At 40.8% G+C, this 25,605-nt stretch overlaps 1 protein-coding gene across 3 annotated transcripts in view; it reads left to right on the top strand.

Moving 5' to 3' along the window:
- Window positions 1–25,605, top strand: part of LOC123349356 (transcription initiation factor TFIID subunit 4-like) — a 202,600-nt gene that overhangs the window by 114,440 nt on the left and 62,555 nt on the right. The gene's annotated exons all lie outside the window — the stretch shown is intronic.

Here is a 25,605-nt window from a genome sequence, read left to right as displayed (position 1 = left end):
AACCTGCCCACAAGAACAATTTCTTTCTTACTCTCATCAGTTAGTAGTTGACTTGTGCTTTATAGGCAATTATGAAGTCTCCACCACAGCAGGTGGACAACCTACGGCTGTGATCCTGCAACTCTTGCTGTACAGGTCAATAGGCATGAAGTCAGTAGGGCTCCACAAGGGCACAGGGGGGGCCACTCATAGAGAATTGAGTACTGTGGCTCTGATTCAGCAAATGCATGTGCAGGGGCTCAGCGTTATGTATGTGAGAAGTGGGTCAGGAAAACAATGGTAAATAAAAGGAAGCGTATAACTTTTGGGGGGAGCAGTTTTCTGCAGAAAGTGGAATGTTAACAGGTTATTTGCGGACTAGATATAAATTACGTATGTTCCCATGGTAGAATAGTTTTGAAAAACTTTGCAGAAAAAGTTACTTTTAATACTGAATAATTATGGAACACAAAAGGAGAAGTGTGTCTTAAAGTTATTAAACTTCCATTCTGCATAAAAGTTTCCATGTTTGTCTCTTAGTTGGGAAGATTGAAGTTTTGAGTAATATATCTTTGAAAAAAATAGTTTTTCACTTTTGGACAGTCATTCTCACTTTTTGTCTACTCACGATTCAAAAACTGATTTATTGTAGCCACTTATCCTCAATTGAAAGTAGCGCATAGGACTTTTTACCAAGCTGGAGTGTAAAGTTTTTAAGCAGAGCTGTTCTGAAGGTGTCCCCAAGAACAGTGGCCGTTACAAACTTTGCTCTACCAAATGTAATCTTTCATTAAAAAAAGAGAGAGACATTTCTCTAGACATTTCATTGTCAAAATATCTTTCACATTGCACACACATTGATGGGGGGCTCAATCCTGCAAACGCTTACTCGTGCAAATAGTCCCATTAAAGTCAACAGGGCTACTCAAATTTGAGTTAGCAAAATTGGGCCCTAGGCTTGTGTGTGTGTCACTATAATTTTTTTTGTGTTAAAGAAAACATCCCATTCCAATATTTGACTTCCCTTGTTGAAGGAGGGACAAATGATAGCACAGTCTTCACGCCCCCTCTTCCCCCCCCAGATCCCATCACTAAGCCTCAGCAGCATCACAAGAAATAACTAGCAGTACTCCCCTCAGCTTTAGAGCTACCAATTATTTCTCCGTACACATGCTTGGAGAGGAGTGTGTGGGTGGAGAAGGAGGAATGTCGGTTGCAGATACTTTTGAGCACTAGGGTTGACCACCTTTCTAATTGCTGGTAATAGGACTCGCAAGACCTCACCCCCATCGCAGACTCGTGTCTCCCCCCGCCCACCCCCCATTGCTTGTTGGATCATCTCAAGGAGCCTGCCTGCAGCTAGGAGACGGCCCCGTCTGAGCAGGGCCTGGTGCAGGTTAATGACCGGCGCCTCCCCCCCGCCCCACAGTAACTGGACTTTTGGTTTGGGCACCATTTAGGGTTGCCAGATCCCCGAAAACTGGGCACCTGGCAACCCTAAATGGCACCCGGACATGGAAGCAAAAAAACCTGACTGTCTGGGTAAAAACCAGATGGATGGCAACCCTATTGGGTACTCAGGTGAATGGGGTCAAAGAAGAGCTGAGGAAATGGCATTCTCCCGCCTCCATGCTCCTTGATCTGCAAAACTAAGTTTTTGAGTTGCATCTTCCTAGCAGCAGCAGCAGGCTCCTCAGAAAGTTCCCTCAGAGGCATTTGGGAGTGCATGCTACTCTGCTTCCTCTCTTCCAGAGGCTTAATCTGCACTACCACTCCCTGCAGGGAACATGCTGAGGTTGAATTTTCAGCCTACTGCTTGGGAAAGACAGGCAGTGGCACGTTACCCCACTGCACTCCCTCCCCAAAGTAGAGACTGACAGTTGAACTTACTTGATGCCATGGGGGGATAAAATAAATAAAAATTCTCATTTGGCTCAAGACAAAAATATGGAAAATCATAAACCTTTATTGTCCACAGACACCATGGCAGGCTTTCTTCCCTACTGATCTTGCAAGGTGTGTGTGTGTGTGTTAGACTTTAGAATGTGATAGCATGTGTCCAGTTTAATAGGTGGGAAGCGAGCAGTTGTCAGCAGCAGCTTATTGCTAGAACCCAGGACAGGTGTAGCTGCAAGAGGGACATGATTTTCAGATGTTTTGGTCTGTGATTCAGGCCTCTACCCTACTGTGTATAAACTTACATTTTCAAGTTGTACTTCAGCCTCTAGGTCAAATCACCCGTTTCCCGTCGGCTCTCTACACATTGGCCTCAGATTCAAGAATAAACCCATGTGAGGGCTTTAATTCTGCCGCTGAGCTAGCATGTTTGTAAGCCCTGTTTGGCAGCCTCTTTGTGCTTCAGGCAGCATACAGCTACCAGCTTTCATCTGCCCCCAATCCCTTTAGGCTCTCAAAGTCACATGGATTAACCTGAGAGGGCTGAGAGGCACCTTAGTAAATCTTCTGTTCCTCTGCCCACTCAGTCTGGGTACTGCACATTGCACCGGCAGCAGGCAGCTGGCCATCAGCAATCAGCTGCATACCTCCTGCTGACACATTTTTAGTCTCTTTAGTTCAGGGTCCAGATAGAAAAGTCTATCCCCAGTCCACCCTGATACTCCTGATACATAGTGGAAACCCCCTCTACCTGATAATAGACTGGAAGCACAGGTGTCTGTTCTAACGTTCTACAAATAACGGCCATTATTTGGCAGTTTATATATGTGGTATATACTTAGTAGAGCAGACTGAAGTTTTTTGTGGCAAATGGTATAATCATCTCCAACCGGCAGGTGAAAGATGAACAAGGATACAGGGGGAAAGTTAAGCTTGGTGTTTGAATCTTTATATCAGTCATTGAGACTTTTTTTTACAATCTGTTTTGTTTCAAAGGGCAATTTAATTTCAACCTTCATTCTGTCAGAACAGGTGTAGGGTGTTTTTTTTGTTTGAGATTATAACATAACTTTTTCTTGGGCATCTCAAAGTAATTTCTGAAACATTAATGAATTAATCTTCACAACACTTCTGTAGAATGTTCTCTTATTTAACAGATGGGCAAATGAGGTACAGAGAAGTTATGCAATTTGATATACAGTATGTCTGTCTCTGTAACTGGATACAGTAGACTTCCCGTGTGGCTTTCCAACAGGAAACCCTGCACAACAGGATTCGGCCCTTTAATAATTATTTTTGCGGGGGGGAGGGGTAATATATTCCTGTACACATTGGTAAAAGTTAGTTTTGTTATCACTAGTTTTGGCACAGGTATTTTTAGTAAAAGTCATGGCCAGGATGTGGGCAATAAACAATAAATCGTGGAAGCCAGAGACCCACCGTCCAGGGCTGAAGTCACGGAAATCACATAAAATCACGGAATCCGTGACTGACTCATAGCCTTAATTATCATCAATATCAGTCAGTTTAACCCAATAAAATATTAACTACTATTGGTTAGATTACAGGTTGTAATTAGGGTAAAAGTTGAAGTTTCATTTTCTGTGATTTGTAAAACACTAGACATTTCTATCTGTATTTAGATGCATGCATAGCTTTCTAATCATACTTAAAATACAAACCAGGCAGTTGATCATTAATGTGTCTGCGGAAGACTAAAGGTGTATTGCTTTCATTTGCTGTTTTTAGTTTAGTCTTTGTATTACAAATATTTTGTGTTCTCCATTAAACACTCTACTGATAGGCACATCATCTTAATTGAATAATGAGAGACTGCTCAGCGTGTTGTTGATAAAAAAAAAAGTGCTTGTTTTCCCTCTAGTAATATTATTTTTTAAAAGTAAATAAATTGCATTATTACCATTTCTAATGTAAACAGCATGGTCAGTTTTCCCTTAAGTGTGTGTTTACCAGACGTGGATTTGAATATCTGTGAAATTTAGATGTCTGAAAGAAAGTCACTCATTTTCTTTGAGTTATTAGGCAGTTTAAGTAACAGTTCATAGGATTTAGTCTTGAAAGAATATTGTTGAAGCTTGTGGTTAGCTTCCATGTTTTGACTGTGGGGAAGTCAGAATGATGTGAGATATAGAAGGGAAAAACTGGAACAAGGTGCTATATGTTTGTTCTGTTTCTTAACTGATGATGAGCTTCTGTTGACTCAGCTGTTGCTAGTTCTTTAAAATATCTCTCAATATAATGTGGGAGAGAAGAGAAGCGACCGAAAAGCATTACAAAATTTTGTGTATAAATGCAACTATAGTTAATGACTGTATGGTCTTATATACAGTGTTGTAGCCATAACAGTCCCAGGATATTAGAGAGACAAGGTGGGTGAGGTTAAATCTTTTATTGGACCAACTTCTGTTGGTGAGAGGGAGAAACTTTTGACAAGCTCTGTGTAAGCTCGAAAGCTTGTCTCTATTACCAACAGAAGTTGGTCCAATAAATATTATCTCACCTACCCTGTATGGGTTTACACAGTTAGGAATAAGTGGAAAAATCTAAACAAAACTCTTAAATCTTCTTGCAATTCATATTGTGACTCCTCCATCCCATTCCTTACTGCCCTGCACATTTAGTTTCACAAGTAAGTATAATTACCGGTATATACATAACAAAAACATTTTGTGCCTTTAAACTAGAAACACAACATGTAGATTTCTGAAGAGCCTTCCTAATCTTTATTTCTGACATGCTATCAGTATTATTACCTTTAAAGGGGTATTTCACCCTGTGTGACCAAAGTTGTATTCGCCTGTCAGACCACATGAAAATCTATTAACTACCCGAAAGATAAGATTAAGAAATATCCATCCTGCAAGAAGTGCTCATAATATCTGGCAAATATGTCAGACAAGTCAAGTAGGCTTTAGGGAGGTGTCAAAGATACAAAATGGGAAATTAAACTGAACATAAAAAATCAGGTGTTAATTGTATTCAGGAAGACAGTAGAGTTAGAAAATGTTCGCTTGTTAATAAATATGTATGAAATGAATGTGAGAGTGATGGGACCAGTACAAATTTTATGGGAAACTATGTAATTTCAGATTTTTATTTATTCTCTAACTTTAAACATGTAATTTTTGGTGGTAATTTTACAAATCTGGTTTAAAAGATGTTGTTTGGAAGCATAATTGATAGAGAAGCGGTTTTTTGTTTTCTGAGAACCCACTTCATCGTTTAAAATAGTGGTGTACTGCAGGACTTGCAAACAACATTGGTATTTTAACACATTGCTGGATGTATTTTTAAATAGTGTATTACTACTATCCCAGTAGGAGGAAGTGTCTTCTGGAAACCTTTTTTCTGGAGGAGAAGGTAATGTGGACATTTTCTGCCATTCCACCAGTTAGTGCTTTTATTTGTCATTTTATGTTGGATGCTGGTTTTTAGGGCTGTGGTTAAATTGTTGGACTATATGGTAACTTTTGTTGTAAGCACAGTTTTGTGACATTGGTGTGCATCTGCCAGTGCTACAGAAGCAAAATAGTCTCACTGCTGTAGTGTAGCAGTAGAATCTATGGGGATACCTAATGTGATTTACTAAGAGGTACAGATCAGAAAAGTCACCAAAAGTACATTACTGTCAAAGGTCACTCACTGTCTAGGCTACCGTTGACTCTTTTGGCACTTGCAAGCTCCCATTTCAAGACAGATGAAACTAAATACTGAAGATTGATCTCTATATTTTAGTGTAGATCTATCATTGATAATTGCCAACTCCTCTTACATGAACACCATGCTTGTGGTTTAACAGTGGTTCTTGGAAAAAATAGACACAGGTGAGAGGGCAGAGGTTAGCAAGAGCAGACCACAGGCCGAAAAGACTTTGTCTCCCCTTTTCCTACAGGCCCAGTTCCTCTGGCAAAATCCTGGGTCTCATTTACTGGCCCCTTTAGCCTTTGTCAGCCCTAGACATTGGCCACAAGTTGCAACAAGCTAAACCTCTTACCTCTCCTGGTATTAAAGTACTATTGAGTCTAAATCAAGTGTGTCCCCATGATACTGTAAGGAAAGTGACAAAGATCACCAAATGTCTGCCAGTTTAGTCCAGTGGGAAAAATTGTTTTCTGATCCCCCAAACAGGCAATCGGTGAGACCTGCAGCATCCTAAAAATACAGGCCTTACACTACAGCTAAGGGCAGAATGGGTGTGACAGCCACCAGGAAACTTTAAATATGTGGTGGAGGAGGGGAGACATCCCAAAGGGGGGTAGTCCCTTGCCTGCCAGGTATGTACTCTCACATCGGAGTGCTATGCTACCTCTCCTGCAATCTGTTCAAGGTTTGTGCCCCCACACTCTGCCAACTGGGGGGGAGAGGGCATTTTCATAGAATATCAGGGTTGGAAGGGACCTCAGGAGGTCATCTAGTCCAACCCCCTGCTCAAAACAGGACCAATTCCCAACTAAATCATCCCAGCCAGGGCTTAGTCTAGCCTGACCTTAAAAACCTCTAAGGAAGGAGATTCCACCACCTCCCTAGGTAACCCATTCCAGTGCTTCACCACTCTCTGAGTGAAAAAGTTTTTCCTAATATCCAACCTAAACCTCCCCCACTGCAACTTGAGACCATTACTCCTTGTTCTGTCATCAGGTACCACTGAGAACAGTCTAGATCCATCCTCTTTGGAACCCCCTTTCAAGGAGTTGAAAGCACCTATCAAATCCTCCCTCATTCTTCTCTTCTGCAGACTAAACAATCCCAGTTCCCTCAGCCTCTCCTCATAAGTCATGTGCTCCAGCCCCCTAATCATTTTTGTTGCCCTGTGTAAAAAGAGGAATTGTTACTAGATTGCCCTCAGAACTTTTGAATCCTGCAGTCACCTCACCTTTGTTTGTGATCCTCTGACATAAGCAAAGTTAGAATCATGCTGGTTCACACTTGGGTGAGAGACTTCTAAGGAACAGGTTAACTACTTTTACCTTGATTGAGCAAACTGAGGTCAACTCTACACCCCTGGCATTGGGTTAGGGAGTATGAAGAATGATCCAGAGCCCACTGATGTTGATGGAAGTCTGTTCACTTCAGAGGACTTTGGATCAGGCCCAGAGAGCTTCTGGAGATGTCATGTTTCACACAAGAAAAGAGAGCAAGGCAGTTTTTGGTTATTGAAGAATCCATGGCACATTTCATGAAAATAGAGGTGTTTGTTTCAGGGTCTGGGCTAAATTCCAGTGACAGTCATTAAAATTGATTAAAATATTCCTGTTTACTCATGTCTTAAACTATCGAGTATACTTTTTCTCAGCCACTGCGTTCTGTCCTCAGAGGTGGCTGCATTTCAATATGTCATGTGGTCCCAATCCATATTTTACCTAATATAGAGATGATGTGAGGCTTAATTCATATTTGTAAAGTGCCCTGAGAGAAAGATACTATGTAAGTGCAAAATATGTATTATCCTTTATTTATCTGGTAGTTCTGCTTGTGCTGGGTATAGACATCATTTCAATTTTTTATGGTATATTGTTTTAATAAATTAGGAAATCTCTCTTGGTCCCAGGTATTATTGGTAATTTGCAATTTGCTATCAGTTACATTGTCTTAATTTCCCAAATTTTGAGCACATTTTTTTTGCTAGATGAGCAAGTGATTTTTTAATACTTTTTCACCAAAAAAGGGGAGTCTTAGTCCTGTTCCAATTCATTAATAGAGAACTAGGAGGAAAAAGATCTTCCTCAAAGTCTTGATTTGCTGTGGACAACTGGAAATTATTAATGCCAACCCAGGAGCTGTTCTCCTAAAACTATTCAACTTCTCCCTTAGTGCAACTCAAGACTCTTTTGATTGTTTCTATTTATGGAAATTTCTTTCAGGCTAACATAGGGCAATGTAATATATGCTTTGACAACCTTGAAAGTTGTTGTTATCTCTATTATACAAATTTCTGAAATTGTCCTTGTTGCATAATTGATGATGGTAAAATTTCTGTAATTTGCTCCACTATACTACTGAACTTTCAAGAAATAAAAGTACATTTCATAAAAACCCTCAATTAATTTTTAGTGGAGCTGAAGCTGTATAAACATAGACGTTCACCAAGACAGTAACACCTAACCAATGTGGTAACCATTATCAGGTAAATGCTAGAGATGGTAGAATATGAGGTGAAAGATGCAATGACCTGAATGTTTTGCCTAAGAAATTATCTTTTGGCCTGTTTGATTCAGTGGGTTTACTCTCTTGTGTTCATATTCCAGTGTCTGTTTCTATTCTTTAAAACAGCTTGAGTCAAATTCTGCTCTTTCTCACTGATCCAGTTCTGGAGTAATTCAAATGATGTCAGAGGAGGTATTTTGGATTTACACCAGTTCAAATAAGAGCAGAATTTGGCTGCTTGGTGATGGATTGTATTGTCTCATAGAAGATATTACATATGGACAGCTGCCTCTTACTGTTACATAATTTTCTTATTTAAGTACAGTGTGTGTTTATATAAAAATCATCCTTGTGTATAAAAGTTGATGAAAAATCAACCATTTAGATATTCTTGAACGTTAGATAAGATTCTATTTTTAATCTCCTATTTAGCACATTTTTTAGAATCACTTTATTTTGGTTTCATTATATTAAGATGCATAGAGGAATCTAGAGCTTTCTGATCCACCCAACCTCTTGTAAACCTCAATCTGGTGTGTGTTTCTCCAGTTGTTTCACATTTAATTACAACTGCCTTTTGATAATAATGTGCCAGTGTTTGTAATGTATTTTATGAAGCAAAATCCTTTGGTGAATTGGTTATTGAAACAATAAGCATTTGTGACAGGTTTTTTGCTGAATACTTTCTCTGTGCATATGGCAGATCATAGTTCAGTTGTTAGCAGATTATCAATTATGCCTTGATGTTAAGAGGATACTCTTCAGTCTGTGTTTAAAGCTGCTGGGTACTGTCCTAAGGATGGTTATGTTGAATGGGATCTAAGAGAAGTTAGGAGAAGCTCGCAAATAAGTGAAAACATACTGAGTGTGTTTAAATAGTCTATAGGTTATTTTAACATTTCTGTTCAATCACAGTTTCACAAGAAATAACATTATAGATCATGAATTTAAACCTTCATTGTAACATGACTTTGAGTCATCCAATTCTATGCTAAAGCAGTTTAAAAATAGTTTTCTAATTTACATCTGTGGCGCTATTGTTACATAAGGACTAGTATTTACACCCCAGTGTTTTTAAAACTGAAATGGTCCAAGCAGTGAGGTTGTCCAACATTGATATGTTGAGGCAGAAAGATGATATTTCTCCAGTTAGAAGAGGAGGATGGGAAGAGTGTTTATTTTGGGTTTCTGTGAGGGTGGGTTATTTGTGGCGAGGTTAATCCACAATTTGGTCCATTTGATGAGATACACTGGAGTGTAAATAGCAGAGATTATTATGCAACTTTGCTATGGAGAAGCATTTACTAATGTTGGTACCTTCCACCACTGACTGTTGTAGTGCTTTTAAGGTCCTTAGAGCATAAACCAGGAAATTAATTTAGAATAAAGAATGGAAAATTAATTAAAATACTACTTGATGTTTTGAGGGTATTTTAGGTGCAAGGGGTATTCATTGGGGGAAGCATAGTGGAGAACTGAAAGATTGAGGGAAGTTGGGAAGAATTCTGTGACATGGGGTACAATTTGGATTGTCCCATCTTGTTTTATCAATGCAGACATCATTCTATAATTTTTATTATTAGGATTATTGATCATCCTTCCATATGCAAAAGACTGAAATTTGTGGGATTGTATATATACAGAGAGAGCTTTTTATAATGCTGAGAACAAAGGTGAAACTAGCACACCCATTTTATGTATCCCTATGCTGAGGGATTAATTAGGGGTTTTCAAAACTATAAACTTAATGTAACTGCTGCTCTTTAAAATGGAGAAACAAGGAAGAAAACAAATACTGCCCCTTAAGCAGCTGCTTGTTTTGAGTAGGATAGCTAGCTACTTTTCGGATTTTGGAGAGGTGTTATGGTATGACTTACAGTTGGAAACCTTGATTTATGTCATTATTTATATCTGAAAACAATTATAAGCATAAAACATGAAAAAGAAAAATAGGTTTTGCACTGCCTTGCTTACTTTTTGTAGTTTATTTACATGAAATATACATTTTTTTAATGGCATGTTGCTATGCTTTTTGTTGACCATATCTGTACACCAGGTCTGTCTGCTTGTTTCCATTGGCTTGTCATGTTCACTAATTAGAGAACTGCTGCATGATTCACCTTGTTAATTAGAGGGACTTGCACACAAAGCCCCTTCGGGCAGTGCGAAAGAAGAGCCTAGCACTAGTGCCCTGAGAAAGCTACAGCCTGTGAAGTAATTCTTCTCATCTACCTTCTATTTTTTATTTGAAATGAATAAATCATTGAGATTTTCCTTGTGGAGTGAGAATGCAAGAATTCACATCTTTGTAAGATGTAAATTATATGTGATCAATAGAAAGGCATGACTACCGTATTGTACTTATAAGACTCCCTAATTTGCTACTTGTCAGTGTATGAAATATTTTGTCCCCACACTAGTTTTTTGTGCCCTTTATCTGTAGGAGAAATGAGTGGTAGCAATTTTGTTAGTTATTTCTAAAGATTTAGATTATTTATATCTCAGGCATGTTTCACATTCCGAAATAGAATTTGTGTTTTACTAATGGACTCCAAACACCTCCCCTGAAGTTTTTTGGTGGGAAAAAAAGTGGGAGTTTGGCTGTTTTCATTCCTAATACTCATTTTTCCCCACTCTTACATTTGCCAAATGTAGAGTACTTTCATGCCAAGTTGAATATAGTTATAGAATAAATTAAAATTGTTTTGTCGTCACTTTGACTTGATCAAAACATGATCCAGATTACAAAAGCAGCACAACTATCCCCTACTTCACCCATTCCCCATCTGTTTATAACACTTTAAAAATTAGCTCCAGTGACATTCTCTCTAACCACTTGATTAAAATTACTTATTACAGCCAAATGATTTTTAGTAAATTGCTACATTTTTCTCATTTCCTAAAATGAATGGCAATTTAAAGATAAAGATTTCCCATAAGAAGCTTTTGGGCTTGTCTTCACTACCCTGGAGATCAACATGTCTGTAATCGATGCAGTGGATGTTGATTTAGCAGGTCTAGTGAAGCCCCACTAAATCGATGGCAGAGCGCTCTCCAGTCGACTCCGGTACTCCAGCTCCCAGAGAAGAGTAAGGTAAGTCGATCAGAGAGCATCTCCCTTCGATGCAGCACAGTGAAGATACCGGAATAAGTTGACCTGAGCTATGTCGACTCCAGCTATGTGAATGCATCCGAAGAAGTGAGCTGCAGCTCACGAAAGCTCATGCTAAAATAAATTTGTTAGTCTTTAAGGTGCCACAAGTACTCCTGTTCTTTTTGCGGATACAGACTAACACGGCTGCTACTCTGAAACCTGTCATAGCTGGAGTAGTGTAACTTAGGTCGATTTACCCTGGTAGTGAAGCCAAGCCCTTTCTGGTGTTAACACATGTTCAGTAAAGTTTTGTAAAACCATTTGCAAATATTGCCTTTTAAAAATAGGAAGGTACCTAGTTTTAACTGAAGATTGTGTGGGTGAAATCCTGGCTCCATTGAAGTCACTGGCAGAACTCCCCATTGACTTACTGGAGCTAGGATTTTACTGTATAAATCAGACTTCAACTGACTGCCATAAAGTAAATAATAGGAACCTAGTTCTTCCATGGTTCTTAGCAAAGTAGCTTTGTAGTAGTTTTTAATTATTTCAAACGTTAGATGTAGTTAAGAGAGTGTAAAAGTAATAGTGGTGGAGGGTTGTGTTACACAGCAAGAAAGCTATAGTTCAGCAATGAAGAATGTGGGGTAAAATTCCTGAGCAGATATAATTGTACTCAAAACCACAAGGTACCATGTACATGGGGAATTTAATTACCCCAGTTATCTGTTGAGTAACACATTTAACAAACATGCATAATGAAAGAGTTTCTTAAGAAACACGGAAGAAAATTTTAAGATTAAAAAAGTGAAGACTCTGACTAAATGAGAAACAACCCAAAATCTACTGGTACTTGTACTGATTTACCTGGGAACGGAGGGAGCAAGAGAGAATAATAGAGAAGTTTGGGACTGGTAACTGTGAACTTGAGCTCAGCATGCAGATGAACTGTACAAGTGTATTAGAATTCAAGAAAGCAAATTTTGAAGACGGAAGAAATCCAGTGAACAAGGTCAAATGGAAAGAAGTATTAAAGTCCACCATTCTAGAAGTCATCTGGGAAAACCCAAAAGATACTATAATTAACACAGGAAATGTAATTTGTTGCCCCTCAAAGAAGGAATGGTGTAAGTAGGAGTTAATGTGGCTGTAAATATGACCACTCAAATATCTTAAGTTAAAAAGAAATAGTGCTGAAAATAGAAAATCAGGAAGGCAACCAGGCAAAAAATATACAAAATTGGTTCCAAGGAAAAACCAATGGCAACCACAAAATAACATGTGTTAATCAAAGGGACTAGAGGGAATGAGAAAAGCATTTATAAATATTTTGGGAATAAAGTAGTACTAGAGAGAAAGTCAGCCTATTAATAAATGAAGAGACATACAATTTAAAAAGACTAAAAAAAATCTGATAATGAATTCCTTTTTAAAATCTGACTTCAAAAAGATTTTTTTAAAGTAGTTTGGAAAATTATAAATTGAGAATACCCTGATTTTTTTTAAGCTATTAGTAAAGAGCAGTTAAGGAAAGTCTTGGAAAGTTTGTATAGATCTGTTGCTTTATGGAACTAAGGAAATTAAATGACTGTTTCACTGATATTAGAGAGACAAGTGGGTAAGGTAATATCTTTTATTGGCCAAACTTCTGTTGGTGAGAGAGAGAAGCTTTTAAGCTTACATTGAGTTCTTCTTCAGGTCACTTCATGTTTCACTGATAATTATTTTCTGAAAAATCATGGTTAATGAGCTGAGGTGCTTGACTTGAGAAAATCATAGGGAGTACTGGTGTACAAAAAAAGACAAGGATGCACATAACAATTTTTGAACCATAAATGTAATTTTATATTCTCACTAAAATAATGGAGCAAATGTTAATGGAACCAGAAGTAATAAGCTGCATGGGTCTATAGCAGTAGTGACATCTGGTCGCAACCGCTCTAATTAAAGTTCCAAAACAGTATTCAGGTGCTCATTACTTTGTGAAACATTCACCTTGGGGCCTCAAATGTTCCCAGCTTAGTCTCTGCCCAAAGGTGAATTTTTTATAGTATTAAGTAATAATTTTCAACAGTTTTTTGAGTTAAAGGCTCGTGGGAAAGAAAAATATATCTTATACAGTACAATAAAGTCATGATCTCTTTTGACTAGACCTATAGCCATCATGGCTGACGGACTGATAATTTCATTTAGTCACAGGCATAACAATCTCAAAGGGGCAGCATATAGCTTTGTTGTGGAGATAATTATTTTTTATTTGACCACATTATGTTTGAAAATTGCATATAGAACATTGTCAGTAGAGGTGGGGTTTTTTGTGCTATACTTGTTATGTACACATTCAATGGATTAAAAACTGACTAATAAGTCTCAAAATGTAATTGCAGATAAGGTATTGTCATCAAGTGGGTATGTTTCGAGTGGTGTCCCACAGAGATTGGTTCTTGGCCCTATGCTATTTAATGTTTTTATCAGTAACCTGGAAGAAAACGTAAAATCATCACCAATGAAGTTTGCAGATGAAACAAAAATTGTGGCATGGTAAATAATGAAGAGGACAGGTCACTGATTCAGAGCAATGTAGATCACTTGGTAAACTGGGCACAAGCAAACAATATGCATTTTAATACAACTAAATATATAGGCACAAAGACTGTAGGCCCATACTTCCAGGATGAGGGACGCTATCCTGCGAAGCACTGACTCTGGAAAAGATTTGGGAGTTAACATGGGCTCCCAGTGTGACACTGTGGCTCAGAAAGCTAAGGGATACTAGGATGCATAAACAGGGGACTCTTAAGTAGGAGTAGAGAAGTTATTTATTTGGCACTGGTGTGACTGCTGCTGGAATGCTGTGTCCAGTTCTGGTGTCCACAGTTGAAGAAGGATGTTGATAAACTTTAAACTATTTGATTGATAAACTGTAAACCAGAGTGCCCACAAGGTTGGAGCTCTGGGAAAAGGTATGCTTAAGCTACTGGGTTGTCTTTGGGTGGGTGGGGTCAACACTGGTCCTGTTGCTAACCAGTACAGAGAGAGCGAGTCCTGGAAGGTAATGTGTTCCCAGAGGCTGGTGGATTCAGGAAGCTGATCCACAGCCAGCACAGACAAGACACCTCATGCTAATGGTAGGTGGCAGCAAGGTGCTTCACAATCTTGGGTACTGCTTGAAGCCTCACATGCCCTATAGTGATAGACTCAAGGAGCTCAACCTAGCTTAACAAAGAGAAGGTCAATGGGTGACTTGTTTATAGGCTGTAAATATATACATGGGGAACAAATATTTAATAAGGAGCTTTTCAACCTAGCAGAGAAAGGGATAACATGATTCCATGGCTAGATGTTGAAGCTAGACAAATTACGCCTTATTTCCGGTCTCAAAATTTTGACAGTGAGGTAATTAGCCATTGGAATAACTTAACAAGGGTCATGGTTGATTCTCCATCACTGGCAGTTTTTAAATCAAGATTGGATTTAAAAAAAAAAGAGATGCTATAGTACTCCAGGGGGTCCACAAGTCATGTCCCCATTTCTACCTCCAGTTTAAAAAAAAAAAGGGGGGGGGGAAGGGAAATGCCTGCAATACATGTAACTAATAAACCTGGGACCAATTCTTCACCATATTAATTTGACTGTGTATTATATCCCCATTCCCTACCCTTCAACTGTTTTGTATCTTTAGATTGTAAACACTACAGGCAGGGCCGGCTCCAGACCCCAGCGCGGCAAGCACGCGCGTGGGGCGGCCCTTTCCCGGGGGGGCGGCAGGCTGGGCTGGCGGACCTGCCGCAGTCATGCCTGCGGGAGGTCCACCGGAGCCCCGGGACAACCGGACCTGCCGCAGGCATGACTGCGGACGGTTCGCTGGTCCCGCGGCTCGGCTGGACCTCCCGCAGGCATGACTGCGGCAGCTCAAGCGGAGCCGCCGGACCTGCGAACCGTCCGCAGCTGTGGGAGGTCCAGCCGAGCCGTGCGACCAGCGGACCCTCCGTAGTCATGCCCGCGGGAGGTCCGCTGCTCCCGCGGCTCCGGGGCGCCTCCCACGCATGACTGCTTGGGGCGGCCAAAAAGGTAGAGCCGCCCCTGACTACAGGTCAGGAATTGTCTCTCTTATGTGTTTCTATCCCATCCAGCACAATAGGATCCCAAATTATAATGGAGCCTTTGGGTGCTATCATAATATAAACCTTTCCTTCTACTGCTACTAGTAGGAATCAGCATTATGGAGTCCATCCCATTTCTGGGTAGTGGTGGGATTTGATGATAAGATAATATTATATTGGCAATCCTGATGGAGCTCTCTCTTGGGATCTACTTAGACCTCAGTGGCAGGAGTGTGGATGTGCCAAGACCAGGATTTGGACCAGTGTATGAAAGAATATACTATAATGACTGGGAGTTTATAATAATCAGAACCAAATGAATGAGTATTCAGCCAAGCGTCTACATTTGTTATTAGATTGTTCTACCTATCAGTGTGTAATAGTGCAGAAACACATAAGCACCATGTTCCAAAATATGAACTTTGCTCATGTAGTTTAGGTGCTAAGTTAAAATAAGAGCTGTATTTTAAAAGTTGCCTATGATCTAGAATATGATACTGATTTTTAAGAGGAAATAATCGTGGGTGCCAGTCACGGCATGGAGGCATCTAGCTACCTGACTGCAGTGATTTGGGTGCATAAAATGTGAGATCAGGTGGGTAACCCCTTTAAAAACAAGGATTATGCATTTTTATTTTCAACAAATACTTCCAGTATTGGCTTGTTAATTTTATTTTTATTTAGTACATTTATTAACAGAATAATAGGCCCATCTTGTTATGTGTATCATAAAATATTCCTGAGATATCATAGTTATATACATTAAAATGAGATACGTTGAAATATAATTTCCTGGCTAATTTTGGTGGAAGCTTCTAACTCACATCTGTCTTTTAACAAGCTCTGGAATTCAGTAGGTGAAACTCACTAGTATGTTTGCATAGTTAACCTCAACAGATCCCAGAAGACCTGAAATCTGTTGGTTTCCACCTCCTGGGATATTTGCTTTCCCATTCTCTCAAGAGGAAAAACCATCTGTCTGCAGTAGGAATTCTAACAGCAGTCATGCTATTTAATTTTCAGAATTAGAAAAAGTATTTGGATTCAAATCTGTAGTTCTTCACTTGCAAAGGGTCCAACAGTCATATGAAGGCCATCAGGCCAAATTCATATCTAGTACAAATCAGTAGAATTACACTGGAGAGTAATCTTAGACCATTGTATTTTCTCATTATGTAATATACAATTTCATATATGGATGTTGTAACATTAGTTTTTGTTTCTTGAAAAAAAGTCTTGCAAACAAACCCATTCTGATCTCCCTAACAGGACGTTTCTTAGGCCTTGTCTACACTACAAGACTATTTCGAATCAACTTAGTTCGAATTTGTGGATTCGACCTTATGAAGTCGAATTTGTGTATCCATACTAAATACACTAATTCGAATTTCTGAGTCCACATTCACGGGGCCAGCATCGACTTTGGAAGCGGTGCACTGTGGGAAGCTATCCCGCAGTGCCCGCTGCCCATTGGAATGCTGGGTAGAGCCCCCAATGCCTGCTGGGGGGAGAAATGTGTCGAGGGTGGTTTTGGGTAAGTGTCGTCAATCACAACCTCCCTCCCTCCCTCCTTGAAAGCGCCTGCGGGCAATCTGTTCGTGCACTTTTCTGGTCAGTGACAGCGCGGACGCCACAGCACTGCAAGCATGGAGCCCGCTGCGATCATCGCCGTTTTCTCCTCCTCGCACTTTATCGTCCACCTCTTCCACAGTCAACTGATGAGAAATTGGGCTACTTTTCAATGGTGCTGCAAGCACTGGGGGACCATAGGGGACGTTTTGCAAACATCAACGTCGGGTGGCCGGGCAAGGTTCATGATGCGTGTGTTTTCAGAAACTGTGGGCTGCTCAGACGCCTGCAGGAAGGTAGTTTCTTCCCGGACCACGAAATAACTGTTGTGGATGAGCAGATTCCTAAAGTCATCCTCGGGGACCCAGCCTGCCCGCTAATGCACTTGCTCATGAAGCCCTATACAGGCGCCTGGGACAGTGACAAGGAACTCTTCAAATACCAGCGAGCAGCGTGACCTGTGACTGTTCATTTTCTTTACAGAGAAGCTGAACCTGCCCCTGTTTCTTTACCCACTGACTGTTGACTCTCCTCTTCGGTTACATACCCCGTTCACCCCGTTTCCCCCACTTCCAACACACGTGTAAAAATAAAATACATGTCCCATTGTTACTGAAGAAAGGTTTCTTTATTCATAACTTTGCGTTAAAGGGTTGAAACTGGGAGGCAGACTGTGCTGGGTAGGGTGTGCGGTGATGTAAAGACCGCCTCTAAACTCAATGAATGACAGGCTCCTGCTCCTAGAGCGGTCCGCAGTGCCGGAATGCTTCTTTCAACGGAGCCTGCCATCCCTCTTTTTCGAATTCTGTGTGCGGGGGGATATGTGACCTTGTGGCGGAGGAGTACGGATACAGATTCCTCTGCTGCGTGACTCAGCGGTCCAGGACAAGGACCGCTGTATAAGATCTGTAACCGCCCTCCCCCGCTACAAAGTCACATCCCCCCTGCCCACACAGAACCTGGAAACCACCTCCCATACCGACCATAGTGCCTACTGACTGCACTGTGTGTGTGACCCGCTGCTGATCCTGCCCCCGTGTCTGTACCCTGGGAAAGGTGACTGTCCTATGCAATTAACAACCCCCTTCCCCACGCCCCCCATTCAAACACAGTCTTCTTTGAAAAAACATGACGGAAACAGTAATTAACAGCAAAGTATTTTTATTACTTAAGTAGACAGTTAGGGGATGGAACTGGGATTGGAACTTGTGAGAGTCCGGAAGGGAACGACTTCTGCAAATGTAGGGTATGAGAGCTTTTGGGTACTTGAGCACTCTGCTGGGGTGCAGTGACAGTTTACACGGCCTCTGGCGCCCCTCCTTCTGGTTATTTTGGGTGAGGGGGGTATGGGACTTTGTGGCGGGGGAGGGCGGTTGCAGATACACTGCAGGGGGGCTCTGTCCTCCTGCGGTCCTGCAGAACATCCACAAGGCGCCTGAGCGTGTCCGTTTGCTCCCTCACTAGTCCAAACATTGTTTGAGTCGCCTGCTTGTCTTCCTCACGCCACCTCTCCTCCCGTTCGCTGTGTGAGCGCTGGTACAGAGAGATGGTCTCCCTCCACTGGCTCTGCTGGTCCGCCTCGGCTAGGTAGCAGCCCATACGTTCATCGAACATCTTGTCCCTTGTCTTTTTCTTTCTCCGCCTAATCTTTGCCAGCCTCTGCGAGGGGGATGCTGTGGCAGGTCTGGAGACAGTGGAAGCTGTGAGATGGGAAACAGGGAGTGAATTCCTTGCAAAGATACATTTTTGCGAACAATTAACTGAGTCTAGGCTGTCTCTGTGAATTCTGGGTTGAGACCCCTGTGCCTGCTGGGGCACAAATCATTTTCGCGGTGGATTCTGGGTAAATGTCGCCAGTCATTCCTTCCTCCGGGAAAGCAACGGCAGACAATCATTTCAAGCCCGTTTTCCCAGAATTGCCCTGGCATACGCCATAGCGTGGCAACCATGGACACTGTTTTGCCTTTTGTGTATGTCACCGTATGTGTACTAGATGCCGCTGACAGAGGCGGGCCAGCAGCGCTACACAGCAGCATGCTTTTGCTTTTGCATGACAGCAGAGATGGTTACCAGCCATATTGTACCATCTACCATACCATAAATTGGTAATAAGATGGTAATAAGATGGGCATGGTTACCTGTCCTTTTGCACTGCACCATTTGGTGCTGTCATAAGTGCCCCTGGCCGAGCAGCCAGGGGCGCAAAAGCAAAAATTGGGAATGACTCCCTGAGTCAGTCCCTCCTTTTTGGTATCTAAAAATAGAATCAGTCCTGCTTAGATTATGGGCAAGTGTACTAGAGAACCACTGTATCATAGAACCAGATAGCACAGCTGCTCTGTGTCCGATCCTGCATAAATTTGGAGCTGTATGCTATTCACAGGGGGTGCTCCTGCAACAACACCACCTGTTCATTCCGGCCTTCCCACAGCCTTCCTGGGCTACCATACCATTGTCCCACCACTTGTGTGATGAAGTAATAAAGAATACAGGAATAAGACACAGTGACTTGTTTGTGAGAAATGAGTGTAAGGAAGCCTCCAGCTGCAATGATAGTCCAGGCAGGACATTAATTACTGTGGATGAAGGAGCCCATCATCCCTCTGCTAGTCCAGGGGCAATTCAATCTTTTCTTTACACAGGAAGGGTGGGGGCTGATGGAGCTCAGCCCCCTGTTGCAATGATGAGGACAGTTACCAGCCATACTGCACCATCTACCATGAAAAATTAGGGCCAGGCGCCCTTGATCGACCTCACAGATGCTAGTACGCATGGTTACCAGTCCTTTTGCACTGCCCCATGTGCCAATAGGCTGATGATGAGGACGGATACCAGCCATATTGCACCATCAGCCATCCATAGCGTGGGGGGAGCAAGGATGTTGGTGTTGAGTGCTGCACCATCGCGTCTATCTGCAGCATTCAGTAAAGATAGGGTGACATGTAAAAGAGTCAAGAGAGGATTGTTTTCCCTTTCACTTCTGGTGGTGGGTGGGGTGTGTGCGCAAATTGCTGAACTATGCCCTGACCCACCGCAGACACTGTGTTTGACCCTAGAAGCATTTGGAGCTCATCCAAGAATGCAAATACTTTTCGGAGACAGCAGGAACTGTGGGATACCTTGCGTCCTCATTCCCCCCTCCCTCCATGAGCGTCCATTATATTCTTTGGCTTTCCGTTACGCTCATCACGCAGCTGCGTGCTGAGTCTGTGCTATGCCGTCTGTCCGTGGATTTATTAAAAATACTTTGGACCAGGCGCACCATAACAGTAATTCCACTACTTAGATGCATGAGTCTCCTAGCGAGATCACCATGAGGACGGGCACTGAAGGAGATAGAGAGCGCATGCTGTGTGAAATCTATCACGAACCACGGACCGATGCAGCCGTGCTCGGGGAGGCAATGCTCCCTGAATACCGCATGAAAGCCTCGCGCGGAAAAAGGTGCTATCACGGAGCACCCAATAAGGCAGCTCTCCCCAGGAACCTCCTGCTGATGCTTATCGATTAACGGAAGGAGAGCTTCGTGGAGATCTCCCAGGAGGATTTCTGTTCTATCACCATATATAGAGAGACCTCCTTCTCACACACTTCAGATTCCTGTTATATTAAGAATAAAAGTTAACATGGTTAAAGCACTTACCGACTGCTCCTTCCCCTGATTCAGGATCCGGGTTCATGGCCGGGGAGGGTTGGTAGGGGATCTCCGTGACGGTGATGAATAGATCCTGGCTGTCGGGGAAACCAGCGTTGTAAGCGCTCTCGCCTGCCTCGTCCTCCACAAACACTTCCTCATCTTCCCCGTCCGTGAACATCGTCGAGGAACTGTCCGTCGACACTGTCCCATCATCAGAGTCCATGGTCACTGGTGGGGCAGTGGTGGCAGGCTCCGTAGCGTCCGTTTGCCGCTTTGATTTTTTGGTAGCCTTGTCTGGGGTCCTTGGTTTTCACGCGGCGATGCGTTGCATGACGGCTGTATCCTCTGTCTGGATCATGGCTTTGGAGACCTTCTCGTAGGTCTTTGCATTCTGTTTGTTGGAGCGCAGCTCCGAAAACACAGACTCCTCGCCCCACACACCGATCAGATCCAAGACTTCCCGGTCAGTCTATGCCGGGTCCCTCTTTCTATTCAGAGATTACATGAACTCCTCTGCTGGAGAGCTCTGCATTGCTGCCGGTGCTGCTGAGCTCGCCCCGATGTCCAACCACGAAATGAGATTCTAACTGTCCAGAAAGGAAAAGGAATTCAAATTTTCCCGGGTCATTTCCTGTATGGCTGCTCAGAGCATCGAAGCTCGGACTGCTGTCCAGAGCGTCAACAGAGTGGTGCACTGTGGGATAGCTCCCGGAGCTACTAAGTTCGATTTGCATCCACACCTAGCCTAATTCGAGCTAGCCATGTCGAATTTAGCGTTACTCCACCTGTCGGGGTGGAGTACCAAATTCGAACTAAAGAGCCCTCTAGTTCGAATTAAATGGCTTCCTGGTGTGGACGGTTGAGCGGTTAGTTCGAATTAACGCTGCTAAATTCGATTTAAAGTCCTAGTGTAGACCAGGCCTTACTGTTACGTGACGTGCCAGTAGAAGAAATGGCAAAATATAAGAAAAAATAAAAATGTAAGGCATGCATTTACATTTAAAATTGAATTGTTTATTGGTATTTCTATAACTATCACCACCATATTATCTGTCGTTGCACAGAAGAGAATTAAAATTCCTGTTCTAAAATTATTTCCAAAACACAACATGAATAACCATGACACATATTCCTATGTTTTGAAAATAATTAGTAAGCAGTGGTAACGTTGACATTTCAAGTAGACGCACTATCAGCTTGCTTATGCCATGTGCCAAAATTACAGGCTTTCTCGCAATTATAATAATGTGGTGGGCGGAGTTGGGATTGATATTAAATATGGTGTATTTGTAATCTGCCACTTCTTTGTTGAGAAACTAAAAATAATATAATGAACAGTTGTGTGAAGGAAAAGAAAACGATATTTTGTACTCTCACTGCTGGCTTTGCAGTAGTTAAGTAATGAGAAATGTCCTCAGTGCTGTTTTCATCCAGCAATGCTAGAAAGATGCTTTTATGTGAGAAAGGACATCTGTTAAAGTTGTTATTAAATAACAACAACAACAAAGCCAAGTAAATTTCAGCTGCATTCAAAGCACACTAAAAATTAGTCTTGGCCAGACAGAAAAGGGTAAAAGACTCATAAAAAGATGTTTTATTTTTAAACTTTTAAGAAGCTATTAATGATTAATGCTTTTAAAAAGCTATAAAATGAACTGGATTTATGAATTTATAAATGTTGAAAGACAGCTGTATAGGAACAAACTTTTTTTCTTGTATAGTATAGATTGGCATGGTTATGTTCTAAATATATATCTTGATTATCAAAAATTTACTTGTCTGATTACTGTCATTTCAAAAGAGCCAGTGTCCTCCTTCTAAAGACTTAAGACTTATTTTTCAGTTGTACAGTATATTAATTGTCAGAGGGTTAGTTAGAGTAATAGTGAATAAGAAATGCACTATGAAAGTGATCTACAAAAAGAATGCATTACTATAGTCAAGCTGTTGTATCCTGTTGGTTGATGTAGCATGTTGTATTTAATAAAGCTATACCTTTATTAAATGAAGGAATGTCTGTGTTGGGAAGATTGGGGGTGCAGAAAAAAGGCTAGGGAGCAAGGAGAGAGACTGAGAGAGAGAGGTAATATGAGGTCAGGCAGGGAGATTGTGAGTGATGCAGGAGGGCTAAAAGGATAGGTAGGGGAGGGGTGGCGTAAATGAAATGGAGGTGAGGGATTGATGGAATAGGGAAAGAAATTAATAGCAGCTTTCACATTCCAAAGGGAATAATCTAGCTTGGGTTTCAAATATAAATTTAGATGTAAAAAGTCTGTGAAAACGAAGCTCTGGACTTTAATATTAAATATCCACGTAATCTGGAAAAGTATAAAAATATATATGATGAGCTGGTTTACTCTACTATAAAGTATTTCCTGAAATTTCACAAAGATGGCACCTAAGGCCCTGATCCTGCAGAGACCTCTGTGCTTAACTTTACACATTGTAAAGAGTTCTGTTGACTTCAGTGGGAGGACTAGTTTGTAAAGTTAATCACATTTGCAGGATCAAGACTTATTCTGGTAATCATAATGTCATAATAGTGACTTTGTAGATACTGTTGAGGATGTAATTTTATTGAGCCCCTATTTTCAGAAAATGTAACTTTTTTAAATGATCCCCTTTGACTTTTATTTTCTCATATTACATCTCAAAGGTGACTTTTTAAAGATTTTTGAGAGTTTTGAGTTATACAGCATCAGTTTCACGTCAGCACTTTTTAAACTAAGCAGCTTATTTTTAAAATTGTAACTTATGCATCTCACTGATGACAAATGTCTTGAACATATTTGAAGTGGTTGCATACAAAAGTAATAAAGCTATATATGGGATGCAATTTTCTCCTACAGGATACTACGGTGTGAACTGATGAGCCAGATGTTCACAAACTGTATTGTGTATGTATCTGGAGTTTCACATCTGGAAATGTACTAACTATTTATTTATTTAGTTGTTTGTTTATATTGTAGTAATGTCTAGAGATCAGGGCCCCATTATACTAGGCAGTATAAATAAGGCACATAGTAAGAGACAATCCCTGGCTGCAAAGCCTATAGCCTACATAATATAGACAAAGGATGGGAGGGGAAACAGGCAGAGAGAGGTGAAGTAACTTGCCCATAGTCACAGAACAGGTCCGTGTAATAGAACCCATGTCCTCTGACAAGTATCGTATCCACTGGATCACACTTTGTCTTGTATTATAGTCAACTGCACATGCTCTGTGTGTTTATTTGAACAGTCAATATTGTGGTAATTAAAATAAACACACTAGGCACATGGCTCTGTGATATCAAGCAGTATCCTGCCTTCCGGCAGTGGCCAATGCCAGGTGCCACAGGGGGAATGAACAGAACAGGTAATCATCAAGTGATCCATTCCCTGTTGCTCATTCCCAGCTTCTGGCAAACAGAGGCTAGGGACACTTTGCAGGCTCTCAAATCTGCCGAGGTTTGCTCTGTGAACTGGCAGACTTGGAGGTAAGGAAGGATTTTCCCCACTCTGCAAAATCTACAGCAGTGTCATGTTTATGGTTCAGAATGTGCATGTACAAAAGTCAAGGAATTCTGATTCTGAGAACACTTACTCAGTCATATTATGTGCGTATATTAAACGTTCAACTAATACTGTATACAGTAATACAAAATAGTACATATGCCTAAGAAAGGACCGAGGTGCAGTTGGTCTAGGAATTCCAACTTTGAATGATGTATTTGAATAATATCTTTTGTATTATGTCAGTTGCCTTTCATATGGCATTTCTGACCGTAACCTCCCATAAAATTAAAACTCTTCTCCAGTTCAAAATTTCACATTCTGGGTTAGACCTCTGCTTTACACTTTTGTCTGAGATCATACTAAGCCAGTTGGTCCTAACTTAAATATTCAGCAGACTTCTGATAATTGTGATAACCCTTATAGGCTGGTGAGCATGGCAAATTAGCAAAAAGATGATAGATCTTTTTTATATGCAGTTTTATCTTCAACCTTTCCTGGCTATGTGTTATACTATAGTAATAATTTCTTCTCTAAGGTATTTGCCAGTATCTAGATTTGCACATCTATTTACAGTTGCCTCGAAGCCTCATAATTACAATACAGCTGAAATGTCCATTTTCTTTCCCTGACTACAAATAGGGATCAATCGAATTTTAAATGACTGCTTACGGGCTAGCTTCCAATCATGACCTTTGTAAATGATTAGAGCTCACCACTGTTCCTATCTACCTTGAAAGGGTAAGCGGGCAGGTCTGTCTTACTGGCATTTAATCTGGAAGACAGCCAAAGATATTTGAGCTAAAAACCTAATACGAGTTGGCAAAGGGAAGTACATATAGACCTTTGCACTACCATAGAGACATTATGCCCATGTTTCACTTTGGTATTTAATTAATTCTTTTATCTAATAGATGATCGAGTTGTATGGATGTGCTTAATTTTTGTGTTGAAATTATCATGCAAACTTTAAATTGCAAAATAGACAATAGAACTTAAATTCACAGTAGGCAAAGATGTCAAAGAATAGCCAGATTTAAAATGTTAAATATACTACATTTTAAGCATTCTTTTTCTTTGCCAAAGAAGGTTAACATATGCAATTAATCTAGTTAGAATAAATTGCAAAAAGAAGTAATATAAAATACAAAATGATGCAGGAAATAAGACATTTCATATACATTTCTGCTTTTTTAAACAGAAAGTGAATGAGAAAACACACATCATGTTCTGTTTGTTTATTTAAGCACCTGATCACTCAGCAGTGATCAGCAAATTCAGATCTTTCACTGTCTGTGCAATTTGCAGTTAAATAATTACTGAGTCATTTCTAAGCACTCCTGTCAATTCATTTTTTCTGTCACTGAGGAGGTGTGCTTGTCCCAGTAAAATTGTCTAACCTCAAACCACCATTGAAGCACTTGAAACAGTGTCTTACTATCTTCTGTGGAGGTGGAGCAGTTAAATCAGTGAGAGCTTAGAAAGCAAAAACCTCTTCGCACAAACCAAATCATTGCAAAAAAAAAAAAAAGTGAAAGTAATGCTGAGACATGAATGATTGTGTCTAATTAAAATATATGTGCTACATTGCCCATGATTTTAATTGCTTTTGTACAATGTTAACACTACACTTTTTGTGCACTTATCTGTGAAAAATGTTTGTGGAA

The sequence above is a fragment of the Mauremys mutica genome, chromosome 14, assembly GCF_020497125.1.
Source record: "Mauremys mutica isolate MM-2020 ecotype Southern chromosome 14, ASM2049712v1, whole genome shotgun sequence".
NCBI lineage: Eukaryota > Metazoa > Chordata > Testudines > Geoemydidae > Mauremys > Mauremys mutica.
This window is presented reverse-complemented; position numbering and strand designations above follow the sequence as displayed.